Genomic DNA, 16,074 nt, shown 5'->3' with positions numbered 1-16,074 from the left:
GCTGAGACGAAAGAAATCTCCTTTCCTGCACTCTCCTCTCCTGATTTGTAAATACCTTTGAGTTGGACGAAGCTGGGCATTAAGTAGAATTTAGCCCACAAAGTTGAGCCGCATTGCATTAGGACAGCTTGGCGAGTGTCATAGCCACTCCAGTGCAGGGAGGGGGAGGTGTATTTGTGGAGGGGTATTTCAAAATCCTGGCACGGCTCTCTCTGTGGTCAGAGGCTCAATTCCGAAGCTTTTCGAGCTGCCCTCCGCCACAGTCACACGGCAAACCTGACGAGCAAAGCCAGTGGAAAAAGTGAGGAGTAGACAAACCTGTCGGCCGTTAAACACCCCTGATCTGGTTGCCGTGTAGTTGTCGGTGCATGAATGGACTGGGCTGCATGTTAATATGGCTTCGTTTTGAGGTAAATTTTGTGTGACTCTTTTTTAAAGTCGTGTGAGTTTCTACTGAATTATGAACACACTTCATGTAGTTCTCTCACGTTCATGTGAGGTTTGTGAGCAAACATGCTTCTTCCCCGTGGAAGATGACTGTTGACACATTTAACATCAACATTAGCTCTGCCGTCGGTGGCTTGACCTCGAGCCAAACTACTTTAGAAAGCAGGAGTTTGTAGACATGAGTAGTGCTGATAGTACGTGTCCTCTTTCCACAGCCTATGTGGTAGTCAAACCAATGGCCAAAAACAAAAGTGAAACTAAACGTCAGACAAGTCATTGATATGTCAGGGTAATCGAGTTGCCCTTTTTTGTATTCATGTTGGTTTCATATGGTTTTGAACAAGTTTTAATAGCATTTTCAACAAAAGTTTTCGCTAGATGGCAAAAAATGTCATGTGGTGTAACCATCGTGTAAAAAGTAGTAATATATATTTTATTTTTCCTTCTTAATGTTTTAAACACACAGTTATTGCTTTTTTTTGTACATTTATTATTATTATTAATTCATGAATTATGTTTTTGGGTCGCACCATGTGACATTGAACTACCTGAACTAATCTTGCATTGTCATAAAGAGTTCAAATGATCTGATATTTTAGGAGAATTATGGATCTTGACAAACAGTCATGAGGGTCTGCAGGAGCCCTTTCTATGATGTCATTTCCTGTTTTGTTTTTTCAGCCTTCATTTGGTATATGTTTTTCGAATATTAATTTTATTTAGTTTAATTTAATTTAGTTTTAATCTGCAATGTGATATATTTTTTGCTCCCGAAAAGTCAAAAATTAATTTTAATCATTGAAGATGTGTATTTGATTTGATTGACTTTATTAATCCCAAAGGGACATTCACACGTCACAGCAGAGCTCACCACACAATAAATAAATGAATAAAATAAATAAAAATAAAATACTGCATTCCATACTGCACCCCTTTGTTACAAGCATCAAAGTACACACTACTCCATAATTAACAGTTACAATATACACTTAAAATTCAACATCAGTCATCTAATATGAGATTGATTATACAATCTAATAGCTTTTAGTAAAAATTACTTTCTATATCAGCTTCTATATTCAAGTCATTGTATGCATGTAATTTTAAATGAAATAGATTGAAAATAAATGTCACGTCATTGACCTATGCAGCGTATGACTTGCAGCACAGCTGTGGCCTCTTTTGTTGGCATTGTCTTGAAGCCGTATTGTTTTACAAGGCCTTGCCTGCTTTGTCTTCTGTCCGGTCGTGTAAGTGTCCTCTCCTCGTATCTCCACGACCAGCCATGTGGCTTATAAGGAATGTGGCGGCACTCATGTATCAAGGTCCTTCACCTTGTTAATTAGCTTGAGGGTGTGCAGGAGTGTCTTTAATTACTGTCCCTCTCTGTAATTGTCGAGGAAAGGGCCAGTCGCTTAGTGACAGTCATTGCAGTCATCTCTGCTAGCCGTGGCTTTCTTTTTTTATGAAGTAGGATCTTCTCGCAGCAGGTTCCCATAGTGACAGCGAAGGCCTGTGGTTACTGCATGTTCAGCGAGTTTTAATTCCCCCTACCGCATTCACAAACCTCCTGATCCTTTGTACAGATAATCTTGGACTTCCTCATTGCTGGTGGTAAGTAAACAAGTCTGAAGATTGCTAATCTGGGCCTTGTAATGGGGCGTGATGGATGGAGACGGAGACCGAGACGCCATCTGGCTGAGCTGTGGTCTGATCTGCATGGTCTTAGTCCATCTTCTATTCAGGAAGTAGGATTAGAAAGTGCAGAATCTCTTCGAGATTTACGTTACTGCAAGCAGCTGATCTGAGATCTGTTTCAGTGTTTCTCTCATGATGGAGATTTGGGTGACCTTAGCAAAAACACACAAGCTTCTCTTCTCTACCAAACGTACAGGACAATGCAAATGAAGCAATGATGGACGCAAAAACTAATACATGAAATCAGGTGGATAATGAAATAATAATCAACAAGTTTCATTATTGATTAGTTGAATAGGCCTATGTCACATGGAAAAACAGTGCCACTTTGCAGTAGTGAGAAATGCATTTAAAAAGTAATTACTGAAAATGAAAATATATTATTTGCATTTTAAAATGTAATTTTTAAAATATAAAAAATACATTTTAAGTTTTAAAAATATACAAAAAATATATACTTTTTAATTAAAATAATACAAAATGTGTACTATGGTTTTAAATAAGACTTAAGAATATTTTTGTTCTGTATTTCTTTAAATTTTGCTATTATTTAGCTGTTCATCCTTGCATATTTGTGAAAAACAGGTTATTGTGTCATTTACAGCATCATATATGAGCTTGTATCCATCTGTCTGTCAAGAAACATTGCAGTTTTGTTAGTCACATACATGTGTTTTGATGGCTCAATAGGAATCCACATGATTGGGAAGATTTTGCAACGGGTTCAGTTTTTGTCACACAGATTTGCATTGTTAACCAACAGAAAGCTGCTTGGTTTGAAAGTGACATTTGTGTGAATGGTGCTTCATCTGTTGACAATAGACTTTTTTTTTTTATCTGTAACTTTGTCAAAATGTGATTGCACCTTTAATGCGAGTAATGGTCTGTAGAGGTGTGTGTCGATATCTGGAATTCTGGAAAAAAAAAAATTAAAACAACATCAGTCACTGAGGGTCATTTTAGTTTCAATTTAGTTCCAACCATGTATTATGTTGCTGTTCCTCCTAAAAAAAATCATCCAACTAATGAGGAACTCACCAATTTCTTGCCAAAGCCAATATGTACTTGTTGATTGCCGAGTGGTTGTGTGAAAAGAGCCTCACTCTCATGTCTTAATTTTGACATAATGATTGCCATTGTCCACAGAGAGCCAGGACAGACTCTTCCCTCACATCTGATCCACACAGGGAGAGGGATCCACTGCTGTTTTAGGTCATTGTAATGGTGGAGTGTGTTGAAGACTGCAGTAGCTGTGAGTCTGCTGATGTGTCAGCGGTTCCTGCTGAGCCGACAGCTTCATTGCCCAAACACCTCATCCAGATCTTAAGAGTCTGTGCGTCTTACCCCTCGCCAGACCACCTTCCTCAGCCACTGGATCATTCCAGCATTATAGTTTTGTAGTTTCTGTATTCAACAATCACAAGCAAATTGCAGATCTATAACTTTTTTTTTTTCGTCAGAGAAGCTTATTGTAGTTGGTTAATATCCAGATGTTGAGTTTGCTATAACGTCATTCTTGTATTGCCCAATCTATTTTTAAAGGTGCATTTTGGCACCACTGTGAAAAGGTTTACCCATTAGAAATTAAGTTGTCTTTTTGTAAAGAGTCATTGGAGTATTTTGCCATGTTAAAATGACATGACAGTCACTAAACGTCAGAGAGAATCCTCATGTTCATTGACTGCAACTTCTGTAGAAACGCTAGTAACGTAGTGTTGTTTGCTGATGTAAAGAGAGAAAATTAAACAATGAAAATTGGTTAACCAGCAGAATCGATGGGAGAATCAGCACCCACATAGCTGAAGAAGCAGAAAAGAGCTGAAGAAAGCCAAAAAGTGTAAACATTACACAAGGTGGGATGATTTGATGACGAAGAAAATCCCTGAGTAGTGAAGCTCAAGTTGCTTCTTTTTGTTGGACAGATAAGGAAATTAATTATTGTAGACACTCTGTAAAACACATTATAGTGTCATTAACATAAACTTCGAGACGATGCTGAGCCACACAGGAGATGGGAGAGCAGTGTATAACATTGTGGTATCAGAGCTTAAAGTACGTAAAAAACAGTGATGCTATAATGCTAATGCTAGCTAAACAACTAGGCACTGGATAGCCTTTTAAGACATAATATGAGTTACTCTGTAAACTAGACTATGTTCTTTACTGTAATCTAGTAGTTTGTTTTTGGAATTCATTTTATTTTTTATTTTTTTTTTACCTAATACCAATACATTTTGTTCTGAGAGAAATAAAAACATGCTATTTTTTGTAAGAGCTGTAGCCTATTGGTTAGCACGTACACCCAAACACATCGACTTGTTCCTCGCGTACAGATAACAGAAGTTTGAATTGGATACGAGTCAACTTTATTGTCACTTCCTTTGTATCAACTATCACTGTCAAAGAAAGTCTCAAAAAAAAAAAAAATTAAGGAAGGCCAGGGTTGGTTTGTGTTTCTGTGGTGAAAAAATGCTCAAAGTTCCTTTTGCTCAAGCTGGAGATAATAAAAGTTAGAGAAAAGAGAAAACTGGGCTTGAAATGAGAGAAGGTGTCGAAGTGAGGAAGAAATATAACTTGTGACTCGCGCTGTGTGATTCATTCTGTTTTCCTTCATTACTTGTTTATTCCCTGTGTTTTGATCCTCTTCTCCAGCTCTGTTGATAAGGCATTGGGCCGCTTCGCTGCTTTTGTGCTATCCAAGTGTGTTTATGAGATTTTTGTTTATTTCTGCAGCTCTCGGTGGAGTGTGTCACGGTCTGCGTACGTCATCCTGCTTGCGATTTATGTTTGCTGCACTGGCGCCGATCACCAAGTCTTTGTTCTTTTGTGTGGTGTGTGTTTGTTTAGCGTGTTTTAGCAGTGGCATATGTCGAGCTGTTAATGTAACGTCACAAACGTTGAATGTACGTGTCTGTCAGTGTTGTAAATAAGCGTCAGTGGACAGCCTGACAGTAAGTCACTGTAGTTTCTGTCTGTGGGGCCAGCAGGCCAGCCAATGTTTTCTTCTCTCCTCTCCCCCTGTTTTTTTTTTGTCTTTTTTCATGTCCCAAATGGCATCTGCAATGCTGAGGGGAGTCTCCAAATACTCATTAGTGCATTACCGAAGTCTGGAAGTCTGCCAGCCACTCAGACGTGAGTCGGTGCAGTATTTCTTGGGAACTTACATGGAGGGAGGGAACGAGGTGGGGAGTTTTGTATATCTCCAGGTGCTGTTGGCTGTAATCCTCATCAGGACGAGGTGCTGTATGGTGCCGTTGTGCTTTAAAGGACACGGCTGAGCTTATTTTGGTTTTGACTTTTTTCCTTTGACTTTTTCTACTTCCTCATCTCATTGGCACACATGAAATATGAATCGGCAGGATTAAGCCTGCGTCTTGCCCATTGAAAGGCAGACAAACGACAGGTGTCTAAGAGCGTGTTTATGTGGATGTTGAAGGTGGGCAGGGTGTAAAAAGGAGCCCGCTGTGTTTGTGGTTAAGGTACTGGCACGTAATCAGATTCAGCGTCGTCAATCAGGAGGAGCAGTCGCTTACGGTACTGGGCCTGACGCAGCTGCGAATTAAACCTGCTCTCTCTGTTGAGTCTCATCTCTCTTCAGACCTTTTTTTTTTGGTGTTCATTTTTGGCACAGGATGTTTACTTGTGAATCAGTAGACTAATGCTTGGTAGGAAATTGTGTGTGACCTACAGACTATCAAAACTGGGGATGTGCAAAAACAGCGTGATACAAGCTTCTTGTTTGTCAGTGATCGGCGACAGATGCCTTATGTCTAAGAGCGATTGCTTGTCAGACAATTATGGGAGATAATAGTAGCCAATCATTTTGATAATAGGCTTTGACTCAGGCAATATTAGAGATGATGTGTGATGATTTTGTTGCACTGATATGTGAATTATTCAGTCAAATTGGGATGTCGTGGCCTAATGGTTAGAGAATTTGACTCCTAACCCTAAGGTTGTGGGTTCGAGGTTGTGGGCTCGAGTCTCGTGCTGGCAATACTACGACTGAGGTGGCCTTGAGCAAGGCACCGAAGCCCCAAGTGCTCCCCGGGCGCCACTGCATAAATGGCTGCCCACTGCTCCGGGTGTGTGTTCACGGTGTGTGTGGATGGGTTCAATACAGAGCACGAATTCTGAGTTTGGGTCACCGTACTTGGCTGTGTGTCACATCACTTTCACTTTCTTTCTTTTCAGAGGTAAGATTATATATATATATATATATATATATATATATATATATATATATATATATATATATATATATATATATATATATATATATATATATATATATATATATATATATATATATAGCTTCTTTATATATTTATATATATTTGGTTAGAAAAAATGAATATAAATTACAATGGAAACTCACAAATCGACTAGTCACCCATTTATGGTGTGTTAATTTATTTATCGTTGTTATCATACATACTTCCTGTTCACGGAAGAGCACAGAGGCTAATTGTCTCCATTATAATATGCGATAAAAGTATGCTCCTCTGTACATTACTGCCTGCCAAAAAATGACAGCGTCATAAATTTATTTTGCAGTGAAGCTCATCTGATTTCATTGCAACCTGATGTCATGTGTCATCATGATTCTGTCTCGTAAATACGCAAAGCAAACTGTCCCAACAGATTGGAGTCGATGTACGTCTTGACTGTCCACCAGTTCTCTACGCATGATCAGCAGTTCTCCTGGCTTTCATCGTCTTGAACACAAAATGCTGCTGTGAGCCCATTCAGCATTTATTGAGGAGCTAAGAGCTTTGGGATGGGTCCGAATCTAGGCCTATTGCCCTGCTTGGACCCTTTCTTTCCCTCTCCAAACCCCTCAAAGGAAGGGAAAAGGTGATGCTTTGCATGTGAATGTGCACCTCGGCCTCAGATGTGTAAATAGCAGGCTGAGAGAGTAGCTTTATTCTGGCGGACATGATTTGGGAGGCTCTACTCGGGTTTTGGCTTGGCATCATTTAGATGTAGGATTGGACTATAAATAGTGGCTGTCCCACAAGAGCTTAGCTGACCTTCTACTTTCCAACCGAGCATTGTTTTATTGAGCCAAGCTGGTGGCCTTGAGACAACGATTTCCTGTCATGAAAGCGCAAGACATTACTGCCTCCATAAATGGCAGACGAAAACTTTCTAATCTCAGATTTGAATTGACTGTGGTATCAGAGATGAATAATTGGTGAACTTTTATGGGTGGATTTGACATATTACAGTATTTTATTGCATTATCTAAAATAAAACAAATCAATCAATAAATAATACTATACACATTTGAAAATAAATATAAATGATCAATTTTTAAATCTAATGTATCTTTTTTTTTTTTTTGAAGTTTCCATGATAACACTGCTGTGAATATTTATTATTAATAATAAAAATCTGAGATTTTTAAATGATTTATTAAAAAAGGATTTATTTTAGCATTCCACCCTGCTAAGATATTGACATCAGGCATCTGAAAATCCATAACTATATCTGAGTAGTTGAGTGGAAATTATGGTATCACTGCTTATTCAACTCCCTAGTTGAAAACTTGTGTTAAGTCTTGGTATGTTGAAATGTTTGGCATTGAAAATTCTATGCTTATACAATATTGTATGCCTAAATAAAGCACATGAGAATCAGGATTCGTTGCTTTGACTTATGGTTGCTCCAGTAATGATGTACTCCTTCCAATAATGCAATTAGCTGTGAGGTCCAGGTTCTGTTGAGCAGATGGATGAACGTATGGAAGGATGGAGGGAAAGTGAGCCGTGTCCAGGCGCTGGAGTGTGACCGACTAGGAGAGCAGGTGCTGTCCTCCATGTCTACTCTTACCATCAGTCTCGAACCCTGTCGATATCCAGCCTAACTGACCGTGGCTCACATAGAGACAGTTGAGCATGTACAAGCTCATGTCCGAGCATGCCTTTTATTCTCAGATCATCATTTTTAATTAGAACATGGGCTGTATGAGGCAGGGTGAAACTAAATGAAGTTTCAGGCTGCTCTTTCTGCTCATCACTGTCAGTATGCTTTATAATAATAATTAATTTGCTTCCTCCCCAGTGATGAAGCTTCCTTATTAAGACCTTCCATCCTTAATGAAGCTGAACACAGCCTCATATATAGGATTATATGTTTATTAATCTCTCTCCATGTTGCGAAAAAAACAAGGCAGGCTATAGATGGTAGTTGGTAAAAGCTATTTACTGGGTCAATGACGTGACAGTCTTTTTGTTCTATCAATTAATTTCTTAAAACAAACACTGAAAATGCAACTAATGTATGCAGTGTTTAATTTCTGAATTAAAGGTAATTTTGAATTTTTGGGGAGGCATAAAATCATAAAGATCAACTTTCTTCTTATCATAATAAAGAAAAACAAAGCATGTCAAAAAAAGAAATTCTTGAAAAGTAAGATTTTTTATTTTTTAGAAAGTTTTTTTTTTTTTTAAGTATCAGATAACTTGAATGAGAAAGGGAAAGGGTAGTTGATGTGGTGGTAAATGTAATATGACATTTATGAAATAATTCATGATATTTGTGAAAAAAAAAAACATTTTAGAACATAATGTTTTAGATGTACTTAATGTGTAAAGAAGATATTAAGTTTAACTTGATTGTTACCCCACGTTACATTTTTAAGAGAAATTTTCTTTTCTTTTTCTTGAAAATAAGTGAATGTAATCAATATGGATACAAAGACTGCACTACAGAGATTTGGATAAATGTATAGGCTATATATTTTCTTTATTCAAATAAATAAAAGTGATCAAAAGTGACAGTAAAATACATTTATAATGTTACAAAATGTTTCTGATTCAAATAAATGTCATATTTTCCACAAAAAGTCTTAATATTTAAACCGTGACACACACAGACATAACTGTTTTCAACTTTGATGATAAGAATGTTTTTGAACAGCAAATCAGCATATTAGAATGATTTCTGAAGGATCATGTGACTTTGAAGACTGGAGTAATTATGTTAAAAATTGCAAAAATATTTCACAATATTACTGTTTTTAATGTGTTTTTGATAAAATAAATGCCCTGGTGAGGATAAGACACTTTTTTCAAAAACATAAAAAAGTCTTACAAACCCCAAACTTTTGAAAAGTGTAGTTTCGAAGAACTTGGCATATATCTTTGATTGAACTTACTGACATTACTTGCCCCGTTTAGAGATTTCTTGTATGCATGACTACTACTTCCGTCTAGCCAATGAAAAAAGGCGCGTATTGTAAAATACTTGCTGCATGTGGAGCGTGTTAGGACTTGTCCTAGTAGGAGTCTGACTGTTAGAGAGATTTGTTTGTAGTGCTAAGAGCGTGACTGCGGCATAACAGGGTGTGTGCGTGCCTCTGGTGGCTTCCCACAGGTGGGCCGACAGAGGAGGAAATGTTTCCTCGTTCTCTGAGTGATGTAATCGATTTAATTGCGTCTGCTTCTGTTGATTCATACTCGTTAAACGCTCTTCTTGGACCGCTGCCAACTCCATTCAGTCACCCAACTGAGAGAAACAGCCACAAGAGACGGTTCATGTGAATGTTTTACAGTTGTCGCACTAACTAGGCGTCTAGTTTGACGAGATGACTCAGGGGCAATTGCACCGTTCAACAGGAAAGCAGGAACATGTCTAGTTCCTATGCAAACCAAGAGGAAAAGGCGTATACGGCTGCAGCTCTACACCAAAGTTTACTTTACTTTGTTTCCCAGTTCTCTGTCTGCTTTGCCATAAGATAGCGTCTTCTCTCGCGTCATTCACAGGTTTTACATACGTGAGATTGTGTATGTTTAGGGTGTGCGTGTTTTGTCTGCTGCTACCTAGACACGACTCCGTCAGACCCAGACTTAGCTGTGTAATGTCTGTTGCTTGGGTGATATGCTGGATGATGGGACGGCAAGTGCATTTATTCTACAACCCCTGCTATGACAGGAAACAGAAAAAAATGTATGTTACTGACAAAAAAACATATTGTGATAATGTACCAAAAATTTCATAGTTCAAATGTCCCGTGTAGTCTGCATTTGTAAATTAATTACATTTTTATTTTTTTATTTTACATTTTTTTTTAAATTTCAATATTTTTAATTGTAATATATTTTTTAAAACTTTAATTTTAATTAAATGTTTTAATTGAATTAAATCAGTAACATTTATTTCATGCTTCAATTCAATTAAATGTATTGTTTTAATTCAGTTGCATTCATTTAATGTTTTAATTAAATTACATTAAATGTTTTTAATTGAACAGCATTTAATTTAATGTTTTAAACTGTATTTATTTTAATGTTTAATTATTCCATTTGATTTAATGTTGAAAAGAATCCAGTTGTAAATGAAAGAAGTAATTACTGTTTTGAAAAAAGATATGAACGGTTATTTACACAAAATGTCGAATTGGTAGAATAATAGAGTTGGTTGGACGTCATTATCAACATGCAGATGCATGTTTATTTATAAATCCATCTTGGGTTTAGCCTAAAGCTCCTGGAGCTTATTCTCTGTGCTCAAAGGACTTGTACATTCTTTCGGTTCCATTTGCACGAACTGAATTCAGTTTGCGGTGCCCAATGATTGGAACTTTTTACAACACAACTTGAAGTTGCAGACCTTAGTGTCAATGAACAACTGTTAAAGGAAGAATTAATTTGTAAATGTTTTTAATTGTTGTCGGCACATTGTTTTGGTGGTGTTCTTGTAAGGTGTGGTGCTGCATCTTGGCCAGGTCACCTCTGTAAAAGAGGTTTTTGATCTCAGAAAGTTTTACCTGGTTAAATAAAGGACAAAATAAAAAACTGGACATCCAAGACTCACTCATTCATATTATGAAGTAAATTGAGTAAATAATTTTAATAGAATGTCCTATGTTTTAAATGATATTAGATGGCATTTTTACACAAAAAAATACATTAAAAGACATTTTTTAAACATCATATTAATTTGGAGAGTGGAATGGTATCTAATAAAACACTGGGACATTTTACTGTTTGTATCACTCTGCTCGTCTGTTTTTGTGGTTATTCCAGACCAGAGTATGTGAGTGGAAGAAGATTTTTATTTTAAAAAATATATATATATATTTTATGTTGTGTTTTTTGGCTGTGCGTGAAATTTGTGTAAAAAAAAAAAATAATAATTTTATATATATATATATATATATATATATATATATATATATATATATATATATATATATATATATATATATATATACAATCAGACCCTCAGAGCAGCCTGATTTTTTGTTTTAAAGTCTGGATTTCCCCCGACAGACAGACAGACAGACACCGAAAGAGACACTGGGGTTACATTGGCCAAAGCAGCTTTAGGACCCCCTGGCGTTAAGGGAGAGCCGGGTGCAACAGAAAAAAGGAGGGGGAGGGGTCCAGACAGACTTAGCTGTTCCTCCACTTAGCCCCCCCAAAGTCTGGACATAGATACACACACAGAGCATTGTACACATCTCCCACCAGCTGTCAGGACACTAGGCAGTAGGATCTGGTCAGAGGTCATGATTGTTTATTAGATTGAGTGTTGTTTTTTGTGAGTTTCAGGTCAGAGTGCCCTGTTGCATTTTAAGAAATCCATTATAACACATAAAATAAACTACGGTCCTGCATTAGAGCAGGGGTAGGCAACGTCGGTCCTGGAGTGCCAGTGTCCTGCAGAGCTTAGCTCCAACCCTGAAAAAAAAACCTCACTTGTCTGTAGCTTTAGTAATCCTGAAGAGCTTGATTAGCTTGTTCAGGTGTGTTTGATTAGGGTTAGAGCCAAACTCTGCAGGACAGCGGCACTCCAGGATCGATGTTACCTATCCCTGCGTTAGACTATGCCAACAGACTGAATGTCTCCCTTAAAGTGACATCTGTCCATTTACGAAACACTTAGCCATGGTAATGGCAGTTTACAGGAAACAAACTAAATTTCGGAATCACATCCATTTTGTTGCAGAAAAAAAAAGTCATTTGCATTGATACGGTTCCTTCGGGTTGGTTTTGTATTCTTGGGACTGCGTCGCTGTATTGCAGGGGCCGTTTGGAAGGAAGAATTTTGTGTTGTTCGGATGATTAATGACTGACTTGCTGGCCGCTTTTGTTTAAACATCTCTGTGTTCTTCTGCAAGCGACTCTCTGCAGGGCAAACATGAGACTGCAGCGACTTCAGTTATGCGGGTCAGATTTGTTCTATGGAGGAAGTGGGATTGCAGGGAAAACCTTCCTCTCTCTGTCTGTCTGCAATGATAGAGCCACAGGCGGATGAGCTGTACTGTAATGCACGGCACTAGCACTCTCATTCCTGGAAGTCAAAGTCTTGAGAAGGAGACTGTCACTGCAAACTCCTGAGGAATGGCAACAAGACTCCCAAAGGGCCCCAAACAGCCACTGCACACTAATATCGCTTTTATGATAGCATCATCAAATGCCTGCAGAAGCTACATACAAATTGGATTGCAATTTTGCATTGAGTCTGTTTTTTGGTTTGAAGCTGTTATTTTTAATTATTTTATACTGTAAAAACTAAATCTGTAAAATAGTATACTGGGACATTATCCGTGCATTTTAATAAGTTTTTTTTTTTTTCAATGTTATTTACATTTTATGACATACTTTAAAATTCTCTGATGTCACATTGCAGAAAAAAAACCTGCAAAAATGCATTTGGAAAAAATGCCAGAGGGTGCAGAGTAAGCTGCAGTGGGTGGAAAAAGTGTACAACCTAATTTGTCCAAAGTGCTTCCTATTAAACACTTCAGAGAAGGTCATTAGCATAAAGTTTTAAATGGACTAGGTTGCCGCAACAAGGCTTTGATTTGATTTTATTATTATTGTTATTATTATTATTATTATTTTTTTGCTTACGGTGTATATCATTCTTTACATAGACTTCAATGTACATGTATGCTTGAAGGAAGCATTGTGTAAGATGTAAGATTTGTATTGAAGAAATAATCAGCAGATTATTGGATAATCAGAAATCTGTTTTGAAACCAACACCGCAACCACATTGTTGTTTTGCATCCATCAACGCCCATTCTGCTTTCAGATTCATTCAGCTAATCTTACTGATATAAAGCACACATCACTGGTAGTGTCCAGGGATGGAGAGCTGGTGTCCTGCAGGGGTAGATAGATAAGGTAAATGTCCTGGATGGGGTGGACGAGACTCTGATTATTGTTAATAAACTGAGCAGCAATGCAAGCTCCACAGTCTCTGCTCAGCTCAATAAAATGCTCTCTGCCTTGTGTTTTGCTAATTATCTAGAGGCCTGTTTTTGTTTCGGAAAGCATATAAAGCCAGATAGCGTTGACATTAAAAGCTTTTTAAGATTAATTTTCATGTATTTTACATGTTATGACCCTGCAGCTGAATATCTCGTGTTTGGTGTGCAGCTGTGTTCTTCTACTTCAGCTTTGATTAAACGTGAACGCAGAGATACAATGAACCGTAATTGTCCTGAGCTAAAGGGACAAAAGCTGTAAAGCAGTAATTGTTTTATTTTTTCTGATTTGCTTTTCCTTCAGTCGATGGCCCTGAGGATCGGTAGATGTTACTTTATGAAACCACAGGTCCAAATAAATTCCTACCTGTTATACAGATTTGTCAATTTTCTCTCCTGTGTTTGATCACTGCCTTGAGCTCATCCTGATGAATACAAGGCTGTGTAATTGCTATTGCAGCCAAATTATTTTTTTGATTGCCTGTGTGAGCAACTGCTCGGTTCAGGGATCAAACTAGGATCAAGTACTCCAACTTCAATGTATACTAAGGCTTATGAAAATTATGAGAGTGTCTGAATCTTTATTTTTATTGCGTCTATGACTGCTGCAGTTATTGTTGTTCTTAAAATATTAATATTAAAAAATGTTATAGCCAATAATCACAAGCTGAAAATTATTTTAATGCTATGGCCGATAACTGATAAACTGATTAAAATTTTATACTGTTTTGTCTACATTCATTTAAAATAAAACACTAAGTGAATTTAGTCATCACGACTGGAAAGTGTACAATAAGGAAATATTGAAATGTGAACATTTAACAGTGTTGCATGTAAATTAAATAATGTGTTTTTGAATAACTTGAGGTGAGCATTAAATGATGACCATATGTTATATCTATATATATAGTGCATCCCTCTGTCCGTTTGATTTCTTTAAAAAAGTTTAAACTGTGGTTGTGTGGGATTGTAAAACTTCTTTCAGCATCCTGACCATACTGGCACAGTGACATAGAATCAGCCAATAATATGAAATTGGGGCGAGACTATTTGTATGACTGACCAATTGCAGATGAGTGTAGCAATCTGGAAATCAGTCATTATTTTTGCATTTCTGTTTGATGATGCTAGTTGCACTTCACCTCCAAGCTATTAGTTTGCTTAATGTATTATATATATTTGTGGAACATGCATTTTGTTTTAAATGAAGTGTGCAGTACTTATATTGATCTAACCGTGGTAATGAGGAGCAATTTATGGTTTTACTTTTGAGTCACTGTGGTCTCACTACAGATACCACACTTAAACTTCTACACAAGATCTACGGTATCTGTTTGTATAAAAAAAAAAACAAGCAGCCTTCCTTTACTTACTATAGTACAAGGAAATTTTATATTACACCAATATGCCACTTAATCTAACTGCCTGATGGTCTTGCATGGTTCTGCTCTGCCAGATGGCCCTGGAATTGCTGAACCATCCTCCTTCCTTTCATTTGGCCCCTGAGTTCTCCTAGGCCAAGCTGGAGTGAGGTTTCTGCTGGTGCCCCCTCCAGTGCCAGTACCATCACCCCCCCCCCCCCCCCCCCCCCCCCCCCCCCCCACCCCCCCCCCCCCCATCCCCCCCGCCTTCCCGTATCTGAGAGCCAGCCTGACAGCTTCCCTGTCCATAGAGACATTGGCAGGAGATGGAGCCTATGCCAACCTCTCAGATAATCTACTCAAAAAGAAACGGCTACAAGCCCTCCGGCTCTTTGGCAGACGCAGCTTTAGCTTTTGGCCTCAGCAGAGACGTGATAAATTAATCATGATCTGTACTCGGCTTAGATTCGTGTAGTCCTTTACTCTGATGTATTCTTTATAGTAAAGCTCAATTTCGTTTTCTGTTTTTCCTGGCGGCAGCTGACAAGTGAGTTACAGCTGTTGTGGAGTGCACCAGCTTTTTTGACTGCGCTTTCCCTTTAAAATGAAGCCCGGGAGGTGGGACTAACACAGACCGAAGGTCCCCAGTAAGGCAGAGTTGAGTGTTATCTGGGGAAAATGCTGGCAGGCCTCCGAGCAGCAGCTCTAACCTTGAGCTGGTGCACAAACAGTAGCAGGGAAGAGTCAGGCTGGTACAGACTGCCTCCACTGCCCCCCAAAACAATCCCACAATCCCCCTCTCCCCTCCTCTGCACCCACCCTCCTCCCGGCAGAAAGCAGAGCACCCTGCCACCTAGAGGTGGAGGAATTTTCTAAAGAGCCCAGTCATTTGGAAGATTCGACGATGCCTGTCTTGCATGTCCGGATGGAACGGAGCCAGTTGGTGAAAGCTGAATTAATCATGGTATGAGGAAAACACTTAACCAGAATGCTCTCATCCCAGCTGTACTGTGAAGGAATGAAAGGTTCAGATAACACGTCAGACCTATTTTGGAGGTAAAACGGCACTTGAGATTTCAAGAAAAAATATATAAATATATATTGTGTTTTTAATTTTCCAGTCCCCCACTGTGTCTGGATGACTATTGGTCACATGTTATATCTTTTTACATCAGACACTTTCAGAGCTGATGACAGAGACATGAGCTCTAGAACCTCAACAAAGTCTCTACACTGATGCAAGAAAACTAAATTGTTCCCATAATAATCAACAGTGTGGTAACTACACATAGCCAGTGTGGCATGATGTGATGTGCCATCAGTTGACAGACACTGCTTTCCTAT

At 38.2% G+C, this 16,074-nt stretch overlaps 1 protein-coding gene across 3 annotated transcripts in view; it reads left to right on the top strand.

Annotated features, from left to right (window-relative positions):
- Nucleotides 1-16,074, top strand: part of bmpr2b (bone morphogenetic protein receptor, type II b (serine/threonine kinase)) — a 66,476-nt gene that overhangs the window by 9,049 nt on the left and 41,353 nt on the right. The window contains exon 1 of one of the 3 annotated variants that reach the window (XM_042730991.1): nucleotides 187-410. The exons of the other annotated variants lie outside the window; for them this stretch is intronic. The gene's annotated coding sequence lies outside the window, so the exon portion shown is untranslated. Of the gene's footprint in view, nucleotides 1-186; nucleotides 411-16,074 lie in introns of those variants that run through there. 3 annotated transcript variants of the gene reach the window in all.

The sequence above is a fragment of the Cyprinus carpio genome, chromosome B9 (genome assembly GCF_018340385.1).
Source record: "Cyprinus carpio isolate SPL01 chromosome B9, ASM1834038v1, whole genome shotgun sequence".
Lineage (NCBI taxonomy): Eukaryota > Metazoa > Chordata > Actinopteri > Cypriniformes > Cyprinidae > Cyprinus > Cyprinus carpio.
This window is presented reverse-complemented; position numbering and strand designations above follow the sequence as displayed.